The sequence below is a fragment of the Ailuropoda melanoleuca genome, chromosome 16 (assembly GCF_002007445.2).
Source record: "Ailuropoda melanoleuca isolate Jingjing chromosome 16, ASM200744v2, whole genome shotgun sequence".
NCBI classification, from domain to species: domain Eukaryota; kingdom Metazoa; phylum Chordata; class Mammalia; order Carnivora; family Ursidae; genus Ailuropoda; species Ailuropoda melanoleuca.
In genome coordinates this window covers 19499533-19521809 of record NC_048233.1, presented here as the reverse complement: position 1 = coordinate 19521809, position 22277 = coordinate 19499533, and the positions used below count along the sequence as shown (strand labels likewise).

Below are 22277 nucleotides of genomic sequence, written 5' to 3'. Positions count from 1 at the left end.
GGAAGGAGCTGAGATGCCCTTCAACAGATGGCTGGCTTAAGAAGATGTGGTCCATATAAACAATGTAATATTACCCAGCCATCAAAAAGAAAGATTTCTCAAATTTGCTGCAACATGGATGGGACTGCAGGAGATAATGCTAAGCGAAATAAGTCAAGCAGAGAAAAACTATTATCATATGGTTTCACTCATTTATAGAACATAAGAAGTAGGAAGATCGGTAGGAGAAGAAAGGGAAGAAGAAAGGAGGGGGTAAACAAAAGGGGGAATGAACCATGAGAGACTATGGACTCTGGGAAACAAACTGAGTGCGTCAAAGGGGAGGGGGGTGGGGGAATGGGATAGGCTGGTGATGGGTATTAAGGAGGGCACGTATTACATGGTACATTGGGTGTTATACGCAACTAATGAATCATGGAACTTTACATCAAAAACTAGGCATGTACTATATGGTGACTAACATCATATAATAAAAATATTATTAGAAAATAAATAAATAAATAAATAAATAAATAAATAAATAAAAGCTTAAAAGAAAAAGGAAGATAGACAGAAGGATGTGGACAGATAGACTTTTTCTGGGAGACATTTGTAAACTGCTACAGTCACGTAAACTAGCAGTGCGAGTATCACCGGGGAGCTTCTTAGAAAAACAAAATCTCAAGCCCCCGAGCCTATGTGCTGACTCAGAATCTACATTTTTAACAGGCTCCGAAGTGATGTATATGGTCTTTCAGGTTTGAGAAACCCTTACTTTAGCTGATGGATGACAGATGTCTGGCCTCAGATGAGCACTATGGAAGGTCTGAAAACTCTGGAATTGGGAGCACAGCAGGAGGGGCTTAGGCTGGGGAAGTGGAATTTGGGAAAGAGGGAGAAGTGTGGGGTCTGAAGGCCCTCCTCTCTCCAGGCCTCCCATGCCAGTCACTATGGCAGCGTTTAGCACTCTGCCTTCTGTAGGGAAAAATCCTGCAATGCCCTCCCTTCAATCGGCTTGGTCCTTAGGGGCTCCCCTGGAGCAAGCATTGGGTGGGTTGGGATTGTTCCCAATTCTGTTACCTTTCTTTCATGGGATGGCCTAAAAGGGACTTTGAAGGTCATACTAGTCATGCCCAGCCTCAGGGTTATTCTGTCGCTTAATCAAATGAGTGATAAAGTGATGACTCTAATTGAGGGGCTATGGAGGTTGGTGGATGAATAGGAGTTCTTAACTATCTGTCCTGTAAATTAGGCTACTTTCATCTTTCAAATGCTTTCAGGAGAGACCAGATGTCTACAAAAGGATTATACCCTGGTAGGGACCAAATTAATGGTTTTTAAGGTATATTCTGATGTTTTTAGGGAGTTAATAACAAACTATAGGAGACCTATAATTCCAGAGAACTGGAGTGATAAGCAATGGAATGATGTTACCAGGTGGGCATTGGAGAATTTTCTTAGGCTTTGGGGGTTTGTGTACCTCATCCCCTATAAGAATAGATGCTAAAGAGAGGCCGATATTAAAAGGAAATAGGTAGAGATTGAACATGAGGAAGAATTTTCTGAGATCAGAGAGTGACCAGGGAGATGGAAGGTCACAGGCTCTCTGGCTGTGTGCATGGCTGTCTCACTTGCGTGTGGAAAGCCTCAGATGGGCTCCTGCACAGAAAGAGGAAATGTACAAAATGAGTGCTCGAAATCTTTGTCATCCCAAGAATTCTCCAGTCAACGTATGAAATGAGAGTCTGGGGTGGATGTGTGGTGTATGTAAGGTCGTAAGACATTGGGATGATGAATGACAGAAGAAAAAACAGTCTTATCAAAGCAATGAAATCTGCTAATCAATTCTTCTAAATCTCTTTGGGTTTAAGAGAATATATTAGAAATTACAGACCAAATAGAATTTTAGGTTTACAGGTCCTTCCTCTCTCCATGTAATTTTCTTGTGTCATAGATTTTAAAACCTCCTAAGGGAAAGGAACATTCCTCTCATGCATTACTTCTTTCTATCTCCACAGCCCCAAAATGATGATGATGTTTATATAGCTACCATTTGCTGAGTATTCCAAATACTTTGGAATACTTTACATAATTAGCTATGTAATACAAAGCTGAATGAGGTGAGTGTTGTTATGCTCATTTTACAAAAGTTGAAACTAAGGCTCAGAGAGATTAAGTCGTTTGTGTAGAGCGAGGAGTGAAGCTAGCATTTGTACCAATTTGAGCAACGTTTTGTGCCTGTAATCCCTGAGCTATACTCTGCAGAACAGTGGCTCAGGAAGGACTAGATGATCATTGAAACAATGGCATATCTTGATGAAATCCTAAAAGTTCATTTTTGCTTTTGTTTCCCTTACCTTTAGAGACGTGTCTTGAAAGTCACTGTGGCTAATGTCAAAGAGATTACTGCCCATGTTCTCCTCTAGGATTTGATGGATTCCTGTCTCACATTGGGGTCTTTCATCTATTTTGAGCTTATCTTCGTGTATGGCGTGACAGAATGATCCAGTTTCATTCTTCTGCATGTGGCTGTCCAATTTTCCCAACACCATTTGTTGAAGAGACTGTCTTTTTTCCATTGGATATTCTTTCCTGCTTTGTCTCAGATTAGTTGACCATAAGGTTGAAGGTCCATTTCTGGGCTCTCTATTTTGTTCCATTGATCTATGTGTCTGTTTTTGTGCCAATACCATGCTGTCTTGATGATCACAACTTTGTAATATAGCTTGAAATCAAGCATTGTGATGCCCCCAGCTTTGATATTCTTTTTCAACATTCCCCTGGTGTTTTGGGGTCTTTTCTGGTTCTATACAAATTTTAGTATTGTTTGTTCCAGCTCAGTGAAAGATGACGATGGTATTTTGATAGGGATTGCATTGAAAGTGTAGATTCCTCTGGGCAGCATACAGATTGGCAGAATGTTTATTCTTCTAATCCATGAGCATGGAATGTATTTCCATCTCTTTGTATCTTCCTCAATTTCTTTCATAAGTATTCTGTAGTTTCTAGAGTATAGGTCCTTTACTTCTTGGTTTAGGTTTATTCCTAGGTATTTTATGGTTTTGGGTGCTATTGTAAATTTAATTGATTCCTTAATTTCTCATTCTTCAGTTACATTGTTAGTGTATAGGAAGGCAACTGACTTCTGTGCATTAATTTTGTACCCTGCCACATTGCTGAATTGCTATATGAGTTTTAGTAACTTGCGGGTGGAGTCTTTTGGGTTTTCCACATAAAGCATCATATCATCTGAGAAGACAGAGAGAGTTTGATGTCTTCTTTGACAATTTTGAATGCCTTTTATTTCTTTTTGTTGTCTGATTGCTGTAGCAAGGACTTCTAGTACTATGTTGAACAATAATGGTGAGAGTGGGCATCACTGTCATGTTCCTGATCTTAAGGGAAAAGGTCTCAGTTTTTCCCCATTAAGAATAATATTTGCTGTGGGCTTTTCATAGATGGTTTTTATGATATTGGGGTATGTTCTCTCTATCCCTATACTTTGAGGCGTTTTAATCGGTAAAGGATGCTGTATTTTGTCAAATGCCTTTTCTGTAACAATTGAGAGGATCATATGGTTCTTGTCTCTTCTTGTGTTAATGTGACCTATTGAGTTGATTGCTTTGTGAATGTTGAACCACCCTTGCATCCCAGGAATAAATCCCACTTGGTCATGGTGAATAATCCTTTAATGTACTGTTGAATCCTATTGGCTGAGATCTTGTAAAGTATTTTGCCGTCCATGTTCATCAGGGATATTGGTCTGTAATTCTCCTTTTTGATGGGGGTCTTTGGTTTTGGGATGAGGGTAATGCTGGCCTCAGAGAACAAGTTTGGAAGATAAAACCTTTTGCACAGGAAAGGAAACAGTTAAGAAAACTAAAAGGCAACCTACAGAATGTGAGAAGTTATTTACAAAAGACATTGCAGATAAAGGGCTGGTTTCCCAGATCTATGAGGAACTAATGAAACTCAACAGCCAGAAAAATAATCTAGTAACGAAAAGCGCCAAAGACATGAACAGACACTTCTCCAAAGAAGACAAAGAAATGGCTAACAGACACATGAAAAAGTATCCAACTTCACTAGCCATCAGGGAAGTACAAATCAAAACCACAATGAGATAGCACCTTACAACGGTTGGAATGGCTAAAATAAGCAAGTCAGGAAACAACAAATGTTGACAAGGATGTGGAGAAAGGAGAACACTCTTACACTGTTGGTGGGAATGCAAGCTGGTACAGCCACTCTGGAAAACAACATCGAATTTCCTCAAGACATTAAAAGTAGATCTATCCTATGACCAAGCAATTTCACTACTAGGTATTTACCCCAAAGATACAGATGTAGTAAAAAGAAGGGGCATATGCACCCAATGTTCATAGCAGCATGTCCACAATAGCCAAACTGTGGAAGGAGCCGAGATGTCCTTCAACAGATGAATGGATAAAGATGATGTGTTTTATATATATACAATGGAATATTACTCAGCCATCAGAAAGGATGAATAGCCACCATTTGCATCAACATGGATGGAACTGGAAGGGATTATGCTAAGTCAAATAAGTCAAGCAGAGAAAGACAATTATCATAGGATTTCACTCATATATAGAACATAAGGAATAGTGAGGAGGACTACAGGAGAAGGAAGGGAAAACTGAATGGGAAAACATCAGAGAGGGAGACAAATCATGAGAGACTCTGGAATCCAGGAAACAAACTGAGGGTTATAGAAGGGAGCGGGTGGGGGATGGGGTAACCGGGTGATGGGTATTAAGGAGGGCAAGAGTGGCAATGAGCACTGGATGTTATATACAACTAATGAATTGTTGAACACTACCTCAAAAGCTAATGATGTACTATATGTTGGCTAATTGAACATAATAATAAATATATTAAAAAAAGAAACTTGATGGCATAGAGGTAATTGAAAGACAGTGGATAATTCCAAATAGTGAATAATCAAAAACAATTTCTGGGGCGCCTGGGTGTCGCAGTCGTTAAGCGTCTGCCTTTGGCTCAGGGTGTGATCCTGGCGTTCTGGGATCGTGCCCCACATCAGGTTCCTCCGCTAGGAGACTGCTTCTTCCTCTCCCACTCCCCTTGCTTGTGTTCCTCTCTTGCTGGCTGTCTCTCTCTGTCAAATAAATAAATAAAATCTTAAAAAAAATTTCTATGAGTTTATGGAATGTAGTCAGAGACACACTTAGTGACACATGCAGCTCATACTTGTGTCCTTCACCTTCACCTTCACTGTGCCCCACCCTGCAGTCAGGGGCTTGGAAACGGGGAAAATTTGGGTGCATATATTCATAAAGCTCCTCATTGAAAGCTATGCATGTGTACATAATATATAGGCATATGTGTTTGAATTTGAGTGGAAATATGCACCCAAGATTGTGTTGTGTGCACGTGCTTGTGCATGTGAATGTAGACGAACCCTGAAGGAATTCAATCAACACTAAGGAACCAGCTGCCTTCCACCCCTGGCCCTGATTGGTGTGTTTCTACCAAACCCTGATGTTTATTTTTCATGACCTCCCAAAGAAACCTTTGTGAGTGTCCTTCTGGGAAGTTCATGGCTAAGATGCTGGGCTGCTGTGGAGGCCTCTACACCTGTTACAGTCAGAAGAGGTTTGCAGAGAAAGAGAAACAGCAGCCACAAGGAAATCCCCTCCTGTTTTTTACCCTCTAGTATAAAACCCAGCTGCAGTCATATGCATACCACCCACAGAACTACCTCCGCTCTCCTAGAACGCCCTCATGGAAGGTACTAAGAGAAGCCATATTTTTTGCTTCTTTGCTTCTGAGGGGGCCTCTGTCTTTGAAACATCCCAGAAAGAGAATAATTAAAAGTTATGCTAATTAAAGAATCTAGAGTCGACATTGTGAGAAACTGGTCATTTGTGAAACTAATTTCATAGAAAGCAATGGGCTTTGACAGGAGCAAGTTTGGTAAGAGGAGTTGAATGTCTCTGTTACTACCTTAGAAAACCTGAATCAAGGCTCCCGGAAGCAGGAGGCAGGAGGACCTGCATGTGGTTTGCAGACAGACACAACACAGGAACTCCTCCTCCACCTTCCAACGCCAGTGCTTGGGAGACTGTTCTATGAGGGATTTTTATGACAAACTGTAGTTTACATGTGACATTTCACCTCATCTCTTTCCCAGAGAAGGAGGAAAAATAGATATTTATTGACATATAGTGTCAGAAGATCCAGGAAAATTGACTATGGAGATAAAAGGAGTGGTTTCTCTCTTTCCCCAGGTATGCAAATTACCTGACTTAATTTGTGCAGTATATGCTTTTCCACCCTTTGTGTTCTTCTCAGTGATGAGATTAAGAAACTCTTTTATTCTTATTAAGGAACTCAGTGGGGAGAAAGAGGTGATGAGAGATGTATAGTAGCTATGTCTTTCCTTGGAGTTCTGTCCTCCCAATGTCTGACTACTAAAATCCTACACAATCATCAAGGTCCACTTTAAATGTTACCTCTGCCTACGTCTTCCTGGATTATCTGTCTCTGAAGACATTTATTTCCTTTGATCTCCTCTACTTCTTTGTGTCACTCTGACTATATATTCTCTCTGCACATTGTCTTCAGCTGTAGTTACCCTATGTCTTCTCTTTCTCCCTCACTCAACTGTAAACTTCTGGAGTGGGGAGACTGTACCCTGCTCATTTTTATAGTCTCTCCACTGTGCTTCACACAGAGCTAAAGAATTGTTAAATAATTTCATGTGTGGTATTAAATAGGGGGAAAGAGGCCATGATGAGAGATGGGGAAGTAGAGATATTTATGAGTACTGACAAAGGACATTACTGTTTGTGGGTCTGCACATGATACTTTCAGGTATGGATCATCTTATTAGGAAATGTTGGTCCCACCAGTAGATTTATTCCCATATATTTATTCATCGTTCATTCTTTCTCTCATTCAAAGATAGAGCTTTTCCTAAAGGGAAATAGAAAATAAGCAAGAAAACAAAGGTTCAATAATTCCAGAGTGTGATGAACCCCCAAAGGAAATAAACAGGGTCTTCTGATCAAGAATAACAGGGAATTTTGTTTAGATAGGGAGGTTAGGAAAGGCCTTTATGGCCACTGTCATATTTTACACTACTATGATGACATGTTAGTTCAATTTCTAAACTGAAGAAAAATAACAATAAAATCAATAACAGAAGGAGACTAAAAGCCTTCCCACCAGGGTGTGTGTTTTTCAAAACAAGTTTAGGACTGGTTCCTCTTTGGTCCAACTTCCAAACCTCCCTCCTGCTTGGGAAAAGGGGAAGTCAGGGCTGTCCCCTTGCCTCTGGGTTGACCCTGTCCCCTCTAATCCAGCCTAAGATTCAGCAAGCAAAACAGGGTTAAGAGCTTTGATCTTGCTAGAGACTTGGAGAAGATCAAGGCAGAGGCCTCTGAAATAAAGCCCCAGGATGTGAGGAGTTGGGGAAGAGATGGAGACAGGAGCACACAACGACAGAGGCTATTTGCTGTCACAGGGACTCCCTCTCACCTCCCAGCTCAGATTCAGTGGGTTCTGGGCTCTGTTCTCCTTGGGGGAGTTGGTCAGACTTTTGGGCTTTGGAGAGGGGAAGGTATCCTCTGAGTGACTTTATAGACTACCTGACCCCAGTCATCCCTGGGTCCCTGGCTGAAGGCAGGGGATCCAAGACTGAAGACAAAGCGGGCTGGTGAAGAGCAGGCAGTCCTCCAGTATCCCAGCAGCCTCAGCTAGCTCTTTAATTAGCAGGGTCTTCCTTTCTTTTCCTGGCCCCTCCTCCTGGCACAAGTTGGTAGCATCGACTTCTGTATCTTGCAGAGCAGGGGTTCCATTAGGAAAGGTATGGGAATGTCTAAGAGAAATCTGAGACTAGTACCTGGAGCTTTATACCCTCTCGCCCTTTCCTGTACCTGCTTCCTGTTGGGATAACACATTTTGGTTATACATGCTATAGGGATACTAAGAAAGATGAGTTCATCATCATGTGGGCTAAGGGTGCTGGCTAAAGCTTGAAAACTACTCTGTTGACTGGAGGGGCTCAGGCAGCTGCAAGAGGTCACCTAAGATTTTACCAGAATGGGGGCATTCAGGCTGGTGTGCAAGGTAAGGGGTCAGAGATCTGGGAGCCCTGGCTGATCAGAGGGTGTGTGGGGTTGGTGGGGTGGGGGAACAGTGGCTAGGCTCTTAGGGGTGGGTGTCCTGGTGTCCTGAGCTGGGGTGGGTGGAGGTGGATGGAGGGGAGGACACCCCCCTCAGCTTAGGGAAGACTCCAGGCTCAGGCCTGTCTTAGAGCACATTCTCTCCAGGTGGCCCAGAAGGAAGGGAAGAGAATGGGGAACAGGCATTTCAGACCAGTCCAGCCTCATTCCTGTGCCCTCTATCCTCCCTCACCTCCCTAAGCCCAGCTTCTCAATGGACCATTTCACACTTATTACACACCTGCTGTGTGCACAGAGCTCCAAAGTGTTGTCTGGCCATTTTCACCCCAGGAACCACTGCCTTCCCCTTGCATCCAAACAGACACTCAGACTCCTCAGCCCTTGGCTGGATCTTAGAGCCCAGAAACATGTTCTGAATCCTGGGATCTGGAACCTAGATATTTGGGACAAACCACGGGGAAGCTGAAGAAGTGGGGAAAAGTGGAAGGGTGGGAGAGAGCCCCACAATTTCCCGGGGCAGTACGATCACTTACAGCAGCATGAAAGACTGAAGCTAGGGGAGAGGAAGATCTTCCTGGAAGCAGACAGTGCTGCTTGTTTTCTGAAGCAGAAATCCTGAGTTGGATACTGGAGGGACAGCATGAAAAGGGACCCATAGAGGGACATCCTCTCTCCAGGAGTGCTGGGGTTCAGCAAGGTGTGGCCAGGGAAGGGGAGACCGCGTAGACCAAACAGGCAGAACAGGAGGTGAGACTCTGGGGGGAATCTTTGGCTTCCACATGGAGGTATGAGTCCTGTCCTGCGCGCACGCGTGCAGACAAACACACACACACACACGGTCATTGCTAAACCACGCGCCTTCTGCTGGGCTCTCAGACATCAGTGATCTGCGGGGTGAAAAGATACAGAGGCTGCGCGAGGTCCTTTCCAGCAAACCCGCTCTAGGAGCTGAGGGGGAGTGTCCTTGAAGCTAGAGTGGAGGCCAAGGTGTTGGGAAGACCCGGTGGGGAACAGTTACCATTTGCCTCTGTCCTTTCCTGAAACCCAGTGGCTTTGGGGTGACCAGGTCATCAGGCTGTCCTGAGGTCCCAGGGCTGCCAAGGATCCCTTCCAAACTGGGGCAGAGCCAAGCTGTGGGCTGGCCAGGCTCTGCCTCAGGAAACCTCTCAGGAGGGGGCTGGGCTCGCCTGTCATGGGCGGGGCTTCCCCAGGCTGGAAAGAAGTGCCTAGCAGGTTTCTCCTGGTCAACCCTTTTCTCTGTGCACCCCTGCCCATCACTCTGCTGATGGGGAAATGTCTCTTCAGGTCTCCTTAACACCCGACTGGATGTGCCCAGAGGAGAGAGGGGCAAAGCAGGCAGAGTGCAGGAGGAGAGAGATGGTGGTAAATGTCCTTCCTTTCCTTGGGCTCTGAGCCCTACTCTACTCCCTAGATTCTGAAGGGTGGGAAGGGTGTGAAAGCAGATGGTAGGGTGGAGAGACAGAGGTAAGGGGAAGGTGGAGCCCACTGGGAGGTGGTGTTGTCTGGGGAGGTGAGCCAGGAGGGGAGGCAGGCTGGGGAAGGTGGAAGGTGTTCCAGGTGGGAGGGGACAGAGTAGGAGGTGGGCAGGGGAGGGGTCGGAGGGATGGGGGTGGGCAAGGGGGAGGTGGAGGCACCAGGATGGGAAATGGCAGATGGAAGCTCAGAGAAGATCAGGGTGGCCAGTTGTCTGGAAGGAGGACTGCAGGAGGATCACACTGGGAGGAGGGGAAGCAGACAGCAGTTCAGAAGCAGTCAGAGCCTGGGAGGAATGTAGGGAGGAAAGGCTGTGGCAGGGAAACAAGGGTGTTTGTGGGTCCATGGATGTCCCAAGAAGGTGAGGTGAGAACTCAGAGCCACTTCCCTCTCAGGCTGAGGCCTGACTCTGGAGGGGGCTGAGGAGGCCACCTGAGCAGCAGGGGTAGGGCAGCCATCCCAGCTCCCCTTGGCCCAAGTCACCTGCAGGGGGTGCCCATATGAGTTGGGGTGGGCTGGGCTGCTTCTCAGCTCTGAGCACAGAATCTATTGAAGTTTCCTCCCAGCAATTATTTAGGGTTCATGGGGCAACAAAATCTCTCCCTTGACTGCTTAGCACAAGTCCTGTCCTGTAACTGTCTCCCACTCTATCTGTAAAGAATGCATCTGAATTAGTGTAATTCAGGGGCATTCAGGATGACTTTCTGCAGGTTTGCTCCTTGCCTGCTGATTAACCCTTCATATCCATCTGATTCGAGGGCCTAGTGCTCCATTCCAACCTTTTTAGCCATGGCCAGCTGCGTTAAATTTTGTTAGGGAAAAGGCTACCTGCAAAGGGGAAGAGGCACTAGGGACCAGGAGGGTAGGGGGCAGGGCCAGGGCGGGGGAGTCAGATGGCTGGCCTCGTCAGAGATGAAGTTTCCCTAGGTGTGTTCAACTGAGGGTCTGAGGCTGAAGGAGATGGGGTTTCTGTGTCAGGGACAGCAGGACTGGAAGGGTATTGGGGAGACACTCCCCTCAGGGGCTGGGGAATGGAGTGGGGTGGCTTCCACAGGTGGACACACTGCTGATCAAAACTTTACCTGCCTTAATCTTCACAGAGGTATTAGGTAAATTTCAATAATCCCAGCTTACAGGTGATGAAACTGAGGCTCAGAGAGGTTATGCGAAGGGCCCAAAATAACACAGCATATGAAGAGGCAAAGGCAGGATTTGAACTCAGGTCCTTGCCTCCTGAGCTTAGCTCTTCCCTCCCCATACCAGAGGGCAGAAGGTCTTACTCATTTATGAGTCTCCCTCAGCTGCAGGCCTGGGGGTGGGGGTGGGTTGGGGAGTGGTAGGTAGGTGCTCACAAGTGTCCGTTGTGTGAATGACTGAGTGATCTCTGCAGGTTGCACTTTCACAGTGTGGGTCATAGTCCCAGAGACTCTGGTGGCAGAAAGGGGGATAGAGCAGGGGAGCTGCAGTGTGGGCCAGGAAACCGGAAACAGGTTCCCTGTGGGTTTCCCTGCTTTCCCCTGCACATTCCAGATCTCTAGGATCCAGAGGACTGGCTCTGGAGCCTTAGAAGAAAGGAATAGAGTGGTGCGAATGTGTGCACATGTTTGTTTGATGTGTGTGTCAGAGTGTGTAAGTTTGGGTGTGTGTGCGTGTCTGTAAATGTGAGTGCGTATGTGTCTTTGTGTTACATGCATGTGACAATGTGATGTATGGGTGTGTATATGTGTGTATTTTGAGGGTATGTGTCTGTGTGTATGTATGAGTGTGAGCATCTGTGTGTGTGTATCTGCATGTGTGTGTGTGTTTGTGCACATGTGTGCTATCTCTGGGGGAGCCTGAAGCCTCCTAGCTGAAAGTGTCTCTGGTCTGATTTGTGCACATGTCCAGCAGTCTGTGGATGGGGTGGGGGGAGGGGGGAGGCCAGGAGAGGAAGGCCACTGACCCCCAGTCTGGGCAGCCCAGTCCTGTCTCAGGTCCCAGGGCCAGGGGGGCTCTGCAGGGAGCGCCATTCTCTGCTGCCCTGTTGTGGCTGCCGAGCCCTTTGGAAGTCGCTGCTGAGAAGGTTCTGCTCAAGTCTTCAGGGCTGTTTTTCGCCTCCTGGTGGAAATTGCTTTTATCAGAAGAATCATTCTGTAGTCTTCCAACCTCATCTTTCCCCTCATCGCCCCTGGTTTCTGGAAGCACTCAGGACCTCCTTAACACTGGGAAAGTCTTCCTGAGATTTCACCCTCTTTTCTACTGCCTGAGGTGTTCAGTTGTGCTTGTGGGGATGTGCGGTGGAGACAAAGGGCTGAGATGAAGATATTGAGCAGTGAGAGCAATGTCTCTTCCTCTTTGGGCTCCATCTACAACCTCAGCTCCCAGGATTTGTCATGAGTTGTCAAGGAAGATGGCAGGGAGAGTGACATCCCAGAGAAAATGGGTCTTGAGCAGACCAGGCATTAGGAGTCTAGATTCCATGAATTTGCACCTGAGCTCAGGGCATCAGTTTCTGCAGGAGATGGACTGGCAGGAGTCAGGAGGCAGGAGACAGGGGAGCTGGAGGAGATGACATATGTGACAGATGCTGACAGGACTCCTTATCTCTAGCTCTGGAATCCCCTCCCCCACCCGGCTGCCCTCGGCCCCCCCTTCCAGTGCTCAGTGCTCAGTGCTTATTAGTGACTGCCTGTCTCTGGGGAGTACCCAGGGGGCCAGGATGCACTGGGGTGGGAGTGAGGGGAGAGGAGGAGGGAGAGACAGCAGGTAATGAGGGAGGAGGAGGGTTGGGATGAGTGGTATTTGAGCTGGGGTCCCATGATCTTGGGGTGCTGGGAAGGCTTGACAGGGGATACAGTCCCGGGGGCAGATACTGAGGGGCTGGGGGTGAGGGAGTAGCGGTGGGGGTGGGAAGGAATAATGAAAGGGATTGAGTTCCACTGATTTAGAGGCTTATTTTGGGAGAGCTGGTGACACAGGAGCCAATGACTTTATGGAGAGCTTCCTGTGTGCAAGGAAGGGTTCCATGTGCCTGAGGGGATGAAAGAGGGACACATATTGTCTGTCCCCTTCCTGTCCTTGAAGACCTGCTGCACCTCCTCCCTGGACTGGTGGCCCCACGTGTGCCTGTGTGAGGGCTGCAAGGAGCCGCTGGGCGGTGCTGGCCGGGATGCAGAGGCAGAGCTCCCCGGCTTTCTGTTCCGCTCACCCCTGCAGCCCCTCTGGCAAAGCACCTCCAGTTGACTTTCCGCTTCTCTTCCCTCCTCCTCTCACAGAACGCTCTAGATGCACAGATACCTGACTGAGGGGACCTGGTGTGCCCTCCCAGAATTTCCAATGATTCCCAGTGGGTGGACTGGGGAATAACAGGGCCAGCATAGCAGGCCGGGAGGGGATCTGCATCTGGAGTCATGAAGAATGTCCTATGAGGAGAAGAGTGCTGCAGTCCTCTCTCAGCCATCCACCTTCCACACAAAAGGCTGCCATGCACAACCCCTCCAAAGCCTTATGTGCCAGCGCAGCCTTGGATCCATGGGGCAGTTGGGGGTGAGGCAGAGAAGTGGGGAGATCATCACAGGAACAGGGACAGAGGCCCAGGATTCGTGCTAAGACCAGCAGATAAGACCAATAAGACTGAGCTGGTCCGAAGACCTGGAGAGTTCAAGAGACCCACACACAGAGTCATTAGAGACAGACAGTGGGCAGTGGGAGAGAGAGACAGGGAGACAGAACCAGAGAAAGGATAGTGGAAAGAGAGGAGCCTCCAGAGAGCAGAGCAAAGGATCTGAGAGAAATGCAGAGAGACACCCAGAGGCCAGAGATAGTAGAGACACTTGGACTCAGAAACACAGGTTGGACCACAACGCTCTGAAATTAGAACTCAACCACAAGGAAAAACCTGGAAGAAACTCAAACACTTGGAGGAAGAACCATCCTGCTCAAGAATGACTCGATAAACCAGGAAATCAAAAAACAAATTAAACAATTTATGGAGACCAACGAGAATGAATACACAACGGTCCAAAACCTATGGGATACTGCAAAGGCAGTCCTAAGGGGGAAATACATAGCCATCCAAGCCTCACTCAAAAGAATAGAAAAATCTAAAATGCAGTTTCTATATTCTCACCTCAAGAAACTGGAACAGCAACAGAGGGACAGGCCTAACCCACTGACAAGGAAGGAGTTGACCAAGATTAGAGCAGAAATCAATGAATTAGAGACCAGAACCACAGTAGAGCAGATCAACAGGACTAGAAGCTGGTTCTTTGAGAGAATCCATAAAATTGATAGACCACTGGCAAAACTTGTCCAAAAACAAAGAGAAAGGACTGAGATTATTAAAATTATGACTGAAAAGGGAGAGGTCACGACCAGCACCATTGAAATTGCAAGGATTATTAGAAACTTTTATCAACAGCTATATGCCAAAAAACTAAACAATCTGGAAGAGATGGAGGCCTTCCTGGAAACCTATAAACTACCAAGACTGAAACAGGAAGAAATAGATTTCTTAAATAGGCCAATTAACTATGAAGAAATTGAGTCAGTGATAAACAACCTTCCAAATAATAAAACTCCAGGCCCAGACGGTTTTCCTGGGGAATTCTACCAAACATTCAAAGAAGAAATAATACCTATTCTCCTAAAGCTATTTCAAAAAATAGAAACAGAAGGAAAGCTACCAAACTCATTCTATGAGGCTAATATTACCTTGATCCCCAAACCAGGCAAAGACCCCCTCAAAAAGGAGAATTACAGACCGATTTCTCTAATGAATATGGATGCCAAAATCCTCAACAAGATCCTTGCTAATAGAATCCAACAGTACATTAAAAGGATTATCCATCATGACCAAGTGGGATTCATACCTGGGATGCAAGCATGGTTCAACACTCGCAAATCAATCAATGTGATACATCATATCAACAAGAAAAGACTCAAGAACCATATGATCCTCTCAATTGATGCAGAAAAAGCATTTGACAAAATACAGCATCCTTTCCTGATTAAAACCCTTCAGAGTGTAGGAATAGAGGGTACATTTCTCAATCTCATAAAAGCCATCTATGAAAAGCCTACTGCAAGCATTATTCTCAATGGGGAAAAGCTGGAAGCCTTTCCCTTAAGATCAGGAACACGACAAGGATGCCCACTCTCGCCACTATTATTCAACATAGTACTAGAAGTCCTTGCAACAGCAATCAGAAGACAAAAAGGGATCAAAGGTATCCAAATCGGCAAAGAAGAAGTCAAACTGTCTCTCTTTGCAGATGACATGATACTCTATATGGAAAACCCAAAGGAATCCACTCCCAAACTATTAGAAGTTATAGAACAATTCAGTAAGGTGGCAGGATACAAAATCAATGCCCAGAAATCAGTTGCATTTCTATACACGAATAACGAGACTGAAGAAAGAGAAATTAGGGAATCCATCCCATTTACAATAACACCAAAAACCATGCGTTACCTTGGAATTAACTTAACCAGAGACGTAAAGGACCTATATCCTAGAAACTATAGATCACTTTTGAAAGATATTGAGGAAGACATAAAAAGATGGAAAAATATTCCATGCTCATGGATTGGAAGAATTAACATAGTTAAAATGTCCATACTACCCAGAGCAATCTACACTTTCAATGCTATCCCGATCAAAATACCGAGGACATTTTTCAAAGAACTGGAACAAATAGTCCTTAAATTTGTATGGAACCAGAAAAGGCCCCGAATCTCCAAGGAACTGTTGAAAAGGAAAAACAAAGCTGGGGGCATCACAATGCCGGATTTCGAGCTGTACTACAAAGCTGTGATCACAAAGACAGCATGGTACTGGCACAAAAACAGACACATCGACCAATGGAACAGAATAGAGAACCCAGAAATGGACCCTCGGCTCTTTGGGCAACTAATCTTTGATAAAGCAGGAAAAAACATCCGGTGGAAAAAAGACAGTCTCTTCAATAAATGGTGCTGGGAAAATTGGACAGCTACATGCAAAAGAATGAAACTTGACCACTCTCTCACACCATACACAAAAATAAACTCCAAATGGATGAAAGACCTCAATGTGAGACAGGAATCCATCAAAATTCTAGAGGAGAACATAGGCAACAACTTCTATGACATCGGCCAGAGCAACCTTTTTCACGACACATCTCCAAAGGCAAGAGAAATAAAAGATAAAATGAACTTATGGGACTTTATCAGGATAAAGAGCTTCTGCACAGCCAAGGAAACAGTCAAAAAAACTAAGAGACAGCCCACGGAATGGGAGAATATATTTGCAAAGGACACCACAGATAAAGGACTGGTATCCAAGATCTACAAAGAACTTCTCAAACTCAATACACGAGAAACAAATAAACAAATCATAAAATGGGCAGAAGATATGAACAGACACTTTTCCAATGAAGACATACAAATGGCTAACAGACACATGAAAAAATGTTCAAAATCATTAGCCATCAGGGAAATTCAAATCAAAACCACACTGAGATACCACCTTACGCCAGTTAGAATGGCAAAGATAGACAAGGCAAGAAACAACAATTGTTGGAGAGGATGTGGAGAAAGGGGATCCCTCCTACATTGTTGGTGGGAATGCAAGTTGGTACAGCCACTCTGGAAAACAGTGTGGAGGTCCCTTAAAAAGTTAAAAATTGAACTACCCTATGACCCAGCCATTGCACTACTGGGTGTTTACCCCAAAGATACAGACGTAGTAAAGAGAAGGGCCATATGCACCCCAATGTTCATAGCTGCATTGTCCACAATAGCCAAATCATGGAAGGAGCCGAGATGCCCTTCAACAGATGACTGGATTAAGAAGCTGTGGTCCATATATACAATGGAATATTACTCAGCTATCAGAAAGAACGAATTCTCAACATTTGCTGCAACATGGACGGCACTGGAGGAGATAATGCTAAGTGAAATAAGTCAAGCAGAGAAAGACAATTATCATATGATTTCTCTCATCTATGGAACATAAGAACTAGGATGATCGGTAGGGGAAGAAAGGGATAAAGAAAAGGGGGGTAATCAGAAGGGGGAATGAAACATGAGAGACTATGGACTATGAGAAACAAACTGAAGACTTCAGAGGGGAGGGGGTGGGGGAATGGGATAGACTGGTGATGGGTAGTAAGGAGGGCACGTATTGCATGGTGCACTGGGTGTTATACGCAATTAATGAAGCATCAAACTTTGCATCGGAATCTGGGGATGTAGTGTATGGTGATTAACATAATATAATAAAATAAAAAAAAAAAGAAACACAGGTTGGACTCAGGCTCAGGATGTGTGAAAGCCATGGACCCAGATCCAAAGAGAGATCCAAGGACAGGCGACCAGGGTGAGGAGACTGCCAGAAAAGTGCTCACAGAGAGGGAGGGAGACAGAGAAGGGAAAGGAGGAGGTGGTGGCAGCAGGGGAGGCAGGAAGAAGGGGCAGGTAGAGGTGGTGGGGGTGGGGGGGTGCAGACTCTGAGGCAAGGGCTCTGCTGGCCTCTCAGGACCTTGGGCACTGGTGGGAAGAGAGGTTGCTGTGTGTGTGCGTGTGCGTGTGTGTCTGTGTGTGTGTGTGTCACAGGAACCCAGCTGTTCAGAGCTCTAGTCACAAGGCCAGAATCTCTGGTGCTGAAGGGACTTCCACACCCCCTCCCTCCGCAGCCCCTGCTCTGAGCAGTGAGGGCAGGACAGAAAGAAGATGCAAGTTAGAGACAGACTGAGCTGGGAAAGAAATGGCAGAGCCCAGACTGAGATCAGAGGGAGAGAAGCTGAGAGTGAGAAAGGGAGCAGAGAAAGGCACAGAGGACAGAGAGAGTCAGAGGTGGAGAAGGACACTGCTGGAGGCAAGGATGTAGGAGAGACAGGGACAGGGAGGCACCACTCACTGCAGGAGGGAGGGGGACAGGGGGAGCCAGGGCTGTGGAGAAGCAGAGCAGGGGCAGGGGGGAGGCAAGCAGGGCACCTGTCTCCCCAGAGAGCTGGGCTGGGCTGACACAAGCCTGGGGTGAGGTGGGGAGGTGGTCATGAGTGCTTCTCAGGGAGACCTTGTCCCTCTCTTTCATGTTCAGTGCAGTGAGCCTGTCCCCCCGCCTGTCACCTTCTTCCCAGTGGCTCTGACAGGTGCCCCTGCAGGAGGCCGGCTCATGCTGGCTCCTCTGTGGGGATTCCTTCCAGCCTGCAGGGTCTCTCTGAGCCTCCTCACCAGGGACACAGGGGTGTCCTTTAGGGCGGGTCTAAGGGTTGAGATTTGCCCAGTGTTCTCTGAGGCTGGAGAAGAAGGTGAGGACCCAGCTGGGAAGCATATTTCCAGTGGAAAACCAGGTGGATGTGGGCAGACACAGTGGAGGACGGGCCTCCTCCCATGTGGCTCTGAAGGTCATTGTGAAGGTGATGCTTGCAGCCTGTGGCAGAGGGGCACATTCCTGGTGGCTGCTGGTGTCCCAGTGTCATATTTCTGTGTGTTTGTTAAAACGAGATAGCGGTGTTCCCAGGAGCACCCCCAGCCTGGTGCTGGAGGGGGAGGCCTGGCATTTGCCTGAAATACTTGGTCAAGGGGTCCTGCCTTTGGGGAGCTGACTGTCCCTTCCCTGCTCACTCATATGCATAGTAACCCGGTGACACTCACCCAGCACAGACCCACAAGTGCAAAGGACCAGGCCAATTCAGAATCAGAGCCAGGGAGTTCATCAGGGAAGGCAGGCTGGAGGAGAGGAGTCCTGAGTGGGTGTAGAAGGAGAAACCCAGGAGGGCAGGGATGGAGGAGGACAAGAGGAGGAGAACCTCTCTCTGTTGCTTCTGAAGCAGGATGAGCAAACCAAAGCCAGACAGGAGCCAGCTGTGCTGACCTGGAATGAACAGCTGGATTGGGGACCAGCATGGAGGGGTGTGGGGAGGCAGATGTTCACAGCCAGGCTGGGGGTTCTGAAGTTGGTAGAATTAGAATTGAGGCCACTGGAGGGAGCACTGAGGTGTGTTGGGCAGTGATGTGTATGTGCACAGTTGTCTGGAGCCATGCGTGCACAAGTTAGCATCTGTCCCGCTGAGGTCCTGACAAGGAGGCAAATAGCAAAATGACAAACTTCTCTGCCCTCAGAGACCAGCATCATTGTCAACCCTGTGAGACTCCCCCTGAAGGGGAGAAAGCTGCACTGGAGCCTGAGGGCAGTGGTGGGACATCCAGTCCGCAGGCACAGGCTGCTCCTCAGAGCAGGTGCGCTCACAGGCACTAACAAGCACAGAAGGACACACAAGCTCATGACCGTTCCCTTCCACTCCTCTGATCCCTGTGGCCCTGCCTTCCATCACCTCCACATGCCTGCCAGGGTTTGAGCTATGGGTTGGGGGGCTCCTAAGGACCCTGGAGCCAATCACCAGATAATTACACCTTTTCCCTTGAAGGGTGTGTGTGTGTGTGTGCATGTGTGTGTGTGTGTTCCTGCATGTGTGTGCCTGCACCAGGGTGTTCCTTCTCCAGTTTCTTCTCCTGTCCTTTTCTCTCCATCTTGGGCTGACTCCTGCTCCCTTCTGTGCCTACTGCCTGTACACCTGGGTCCCTGTATGTGCCTCAGGCCCACATCTCCACATGCTCTCTCCCTCCCTTCAGCCCTCGATCCTTTCCCTGGACTTTATCTTTGCTCCCCATGCTCCCGCTATCGCTCCCTCCCTGACACCCTAGTGTCTGCAGCCTGGTTCCTCCCTGTCACCACCCTTCTGCTCTGTCCACACCCAACTTGGCCTCCTTCTGCAGGTGCTCCTGCCTTCCCGCGCTCTGGCCATGACTGGGGGCCATCACCTCCCAGGTTCCCTCCAGTCCCTCCCTGTGTTTCTGCACTGGTTCTTTCTCACACCGGCCCTTCTCCTGCTCAGTTTCAAAAGTTGTCCCTGGGCTTTGCCCCACCCCTTCCATGGGGCTCTCCTGCCCCCCACAGAGTCCCAGTGTGGCCTGCCTCCACCTCCCTCCCTGTCCTCAAGCTGCAGGCATGGCCTTCTGGCTCCCAGGCTCTGCCAGGATGTCCCTGCTTGTGGGTGGGCGGTGGGGAAGCAGGAGGTCTGGCTCTGAGTTGGGTCCCAGCCCTGTTCCTCCCCATGTAGCTTCCTCACCTGGACTCACTCACCTGTAACACGTGGGGAATCCCTGTCAGGCTGCAGGAAATCCTTCACGGGGCTGCGGTGAGCATCAGCGCTGTGCTGGGAAGGCCACAGACTCGACACACAGTGTGCGCTCAGTAACTGTGAGTGCGTAGTGTCTGCCTTTCCTCACTCTGCTCCCCTGGCCCCTTAGCCTGGGGGCAAAAACATGTTTAGAAAAGAGAAGAGTGAAAGCAATAGACTGTAGAAGCCAAAACTCACTGACTAGCAGGAATTTCATATGGTTCAGCCTAAAAAAAGCTTTAAGCTCTGAACACAGGAAATGCCTGTGAGTGTGGACAAGCAGGGAGGATGGAGACTGGACTGAACAACGGGACACAGGAACCCATGTGAATGAGCAAATTCACACCCAGGGAGGAAGGAGGCATTGCCTAAAGGCCAACATGCATCCATCCTGCGCTGGCCGTGTTGGCCGCCCACTGTCCCTGTGGTCATGGCCCGTGCGTGCTGGGAGCTGCCGGGAGTCGGCGAGTCCAGCTCCCCCAGGACTCTCCCCTCCAGACAGGACCTGTACTCCTGGAGCCTCATACCCATAGCCTCCTCTACCGTCCCTGCATGGCAGATGCGCGCGTGCACGTGCACACACACACACACACGCACACGCATGCACACACATGCAGGTACACTGGGATTTCTAGAGGAAAGCACGGCCCCCTAGACAGGGATTCCCTCCAGCTGCCTGCCGCGCTGACACTAGGCTCACAGGGCAGTGGAGGCTCAGATGTGTCCCTGCCTGGGTTTCTGTCTCAGTTCCCTCCTTTCTCCTGGGAGCAGAAGCAGTGAGTCCCAAACTCCAGCCTCTCTGTGTGTGCTGGGCACCCAGGGGAGACCCAGAGGGAGCAGCAGGGGCCTGGCCTGGGGGGCTCCCTGACAGCTGGGAGAGGAGGCCGAGAGCAGGACAGGGAGACACAGCGCTCTGGGCGCTCCTTCAGCAAATGTGTGTGAGCTGAGTGGGTCAAGGGCAAGTGGACCAGACCCCATGAATCAGATGATGGGAGATAGGCAATGGCCACAGGAGGGAAGGTGGAGGCAGACACAGAAGTCTAGAAGGTTTCTGAGGAGACAAGGAGAATGATGCTCGGTTAGTTAGCAAGGAGCAGGAACATGGAGAGGAGAGGATCAGAGAAGCCAGAGCTTCAGGAAGTGCGTGACCTTGGGGAAGGACCCCTGTGTGTGTGTGTGTGTGTGTGTGTGTGTGTGTTGGGGAATGTGTGTGAGGGAGGCAGAGGGATGGAGGAAGCAGGGTCTGCTGGATGTGGGTCACAGTGTAAAATGTCCAGGGTTGTAGCTCCGTGGTGACCCTGGGCTGGGCGGGCAGGACGCTGGGAGCGAGGCTGACTTCCTGGCCTTGATGTGTCCTCCTAGGCTGTGAGGACGATTGAGCCTGGACCGCACAGACTAGGGAGCCATGGCTGGGGGGAGACGGCTACAGAGGCCTAGACAGGTGGGGAGGAGGCCCCTGGGGGTCAGGAAACAGAAAGAGGGAGAGGGAGACAGGGATGGAGTGGGGAGGGGTCATGGGAAGACTGAAGAATCTGAGACCTTAGTCTCAGGGCTCTCCCCTTCACCCACCCCTTCCATGGACGGAATTCTGTGTTTAAAGCTCACAGATCTTCCATAAATGCTGTGGTTCAGCCTCTCACCTTCAGAGGGTAAGGTATTCCTTCCCCACTCCCCAGCTGAGGCCTCAACTTGGCAAAGTTCTCCTGGGCAGGGCATGCTGAGAAGGGCCCAGGAGGCAAGGCTTTGGCCCTCTGGGGAGAACCTTCTCCCTCCCACACCTGGGCCCCCAGCCTGGCTGCTTCCCAGGGCAGAGCCTGCAGGAGGGGGCCCCACATGCAGTCATGTGATTCTCTGCTCTGCCCCTCACCCACTCTGTGACTTGAGGCAACTTACTTACCCTCTCTGTGCCTTAGTTTCATTATCTGTAAAATAGCAGCACTAACACCTGCTTCTGTAGCCTGTTATTGAGGAGAAAAGGAGATTCATGCAGAAGAACCGTGCACAGGTGTTAAGACTGATAAATCTGAAAGCATTAGGCATTTATTCCATCCTCACCCTCATCTCTGATGTCTTCTCAGCTTCTTCTCTGCAGACTTGCTGAGCACACCAGCCTCCTGTCTCCCAGCCCTTTGCACCCCCAGCCTCTCAATCTGCATCTCCTTCCCTCTGTTCTTGCTTGCTGCTCTCCATCTCTGCTCTCAAGCTCTCATCCTCCTTTCCGGAGTCCCTCAGCACTGAAGGATCAGGCAACACTTTGTTAACTTGCATGCCTTTTTTTTTTTTTTGCCCATGGTTTCTATGGTTTCTCCTCTTGTGCCTCTCTTCTCACATCCCAGAGAGCAGGGCCCTGTCTTCTCCTCCTTTTATGTTTTCCTTCCCCCTGGGCTGGATCACAGGGAAAGTCCAATGAGAAGTGCAGAGAGCTGGAGATCCAGCAGGAGAGGGGGGTCTGGGGGACAGGACAGCAAACTGGGCATCTGCATGTGGGCTC

General features: G+C 48.3%; 1 long non-coding RNA gene across 13 annotated transcripts; it reads right to left on the bottom strand.

Annotated features, from left to right (window-relative positions):
• Positions 1-4853: 4853 nt before the first annotated feature.
• Positions 4854-22277, bottom strand: LOC105234761. 13 transcript variants are annotated; one of them, XR_004621504.1, is made up of 7 exons: positions 21842-22277; positions 21684-21744; positions 19750-19917; positions 11584-11738; positions 10922-11069; positions 8681-9034; positions 6787-8580 (listed from the first exon to the last, which is right to left on the bottom strand). It is a non-coding gene; the product is annotated as an uncharacterized LOC105234761 (long non-coding RNA). The 13 variants fall into 13 exon arrangements; XR_004621506.1 differs by having other exon boundaries at positions 6797-8580; positions 10994-11069; XR_004621500.1 differs by having other exon boundaries at positions 6806-7840; positions 8428-8580; positions 10922-11738.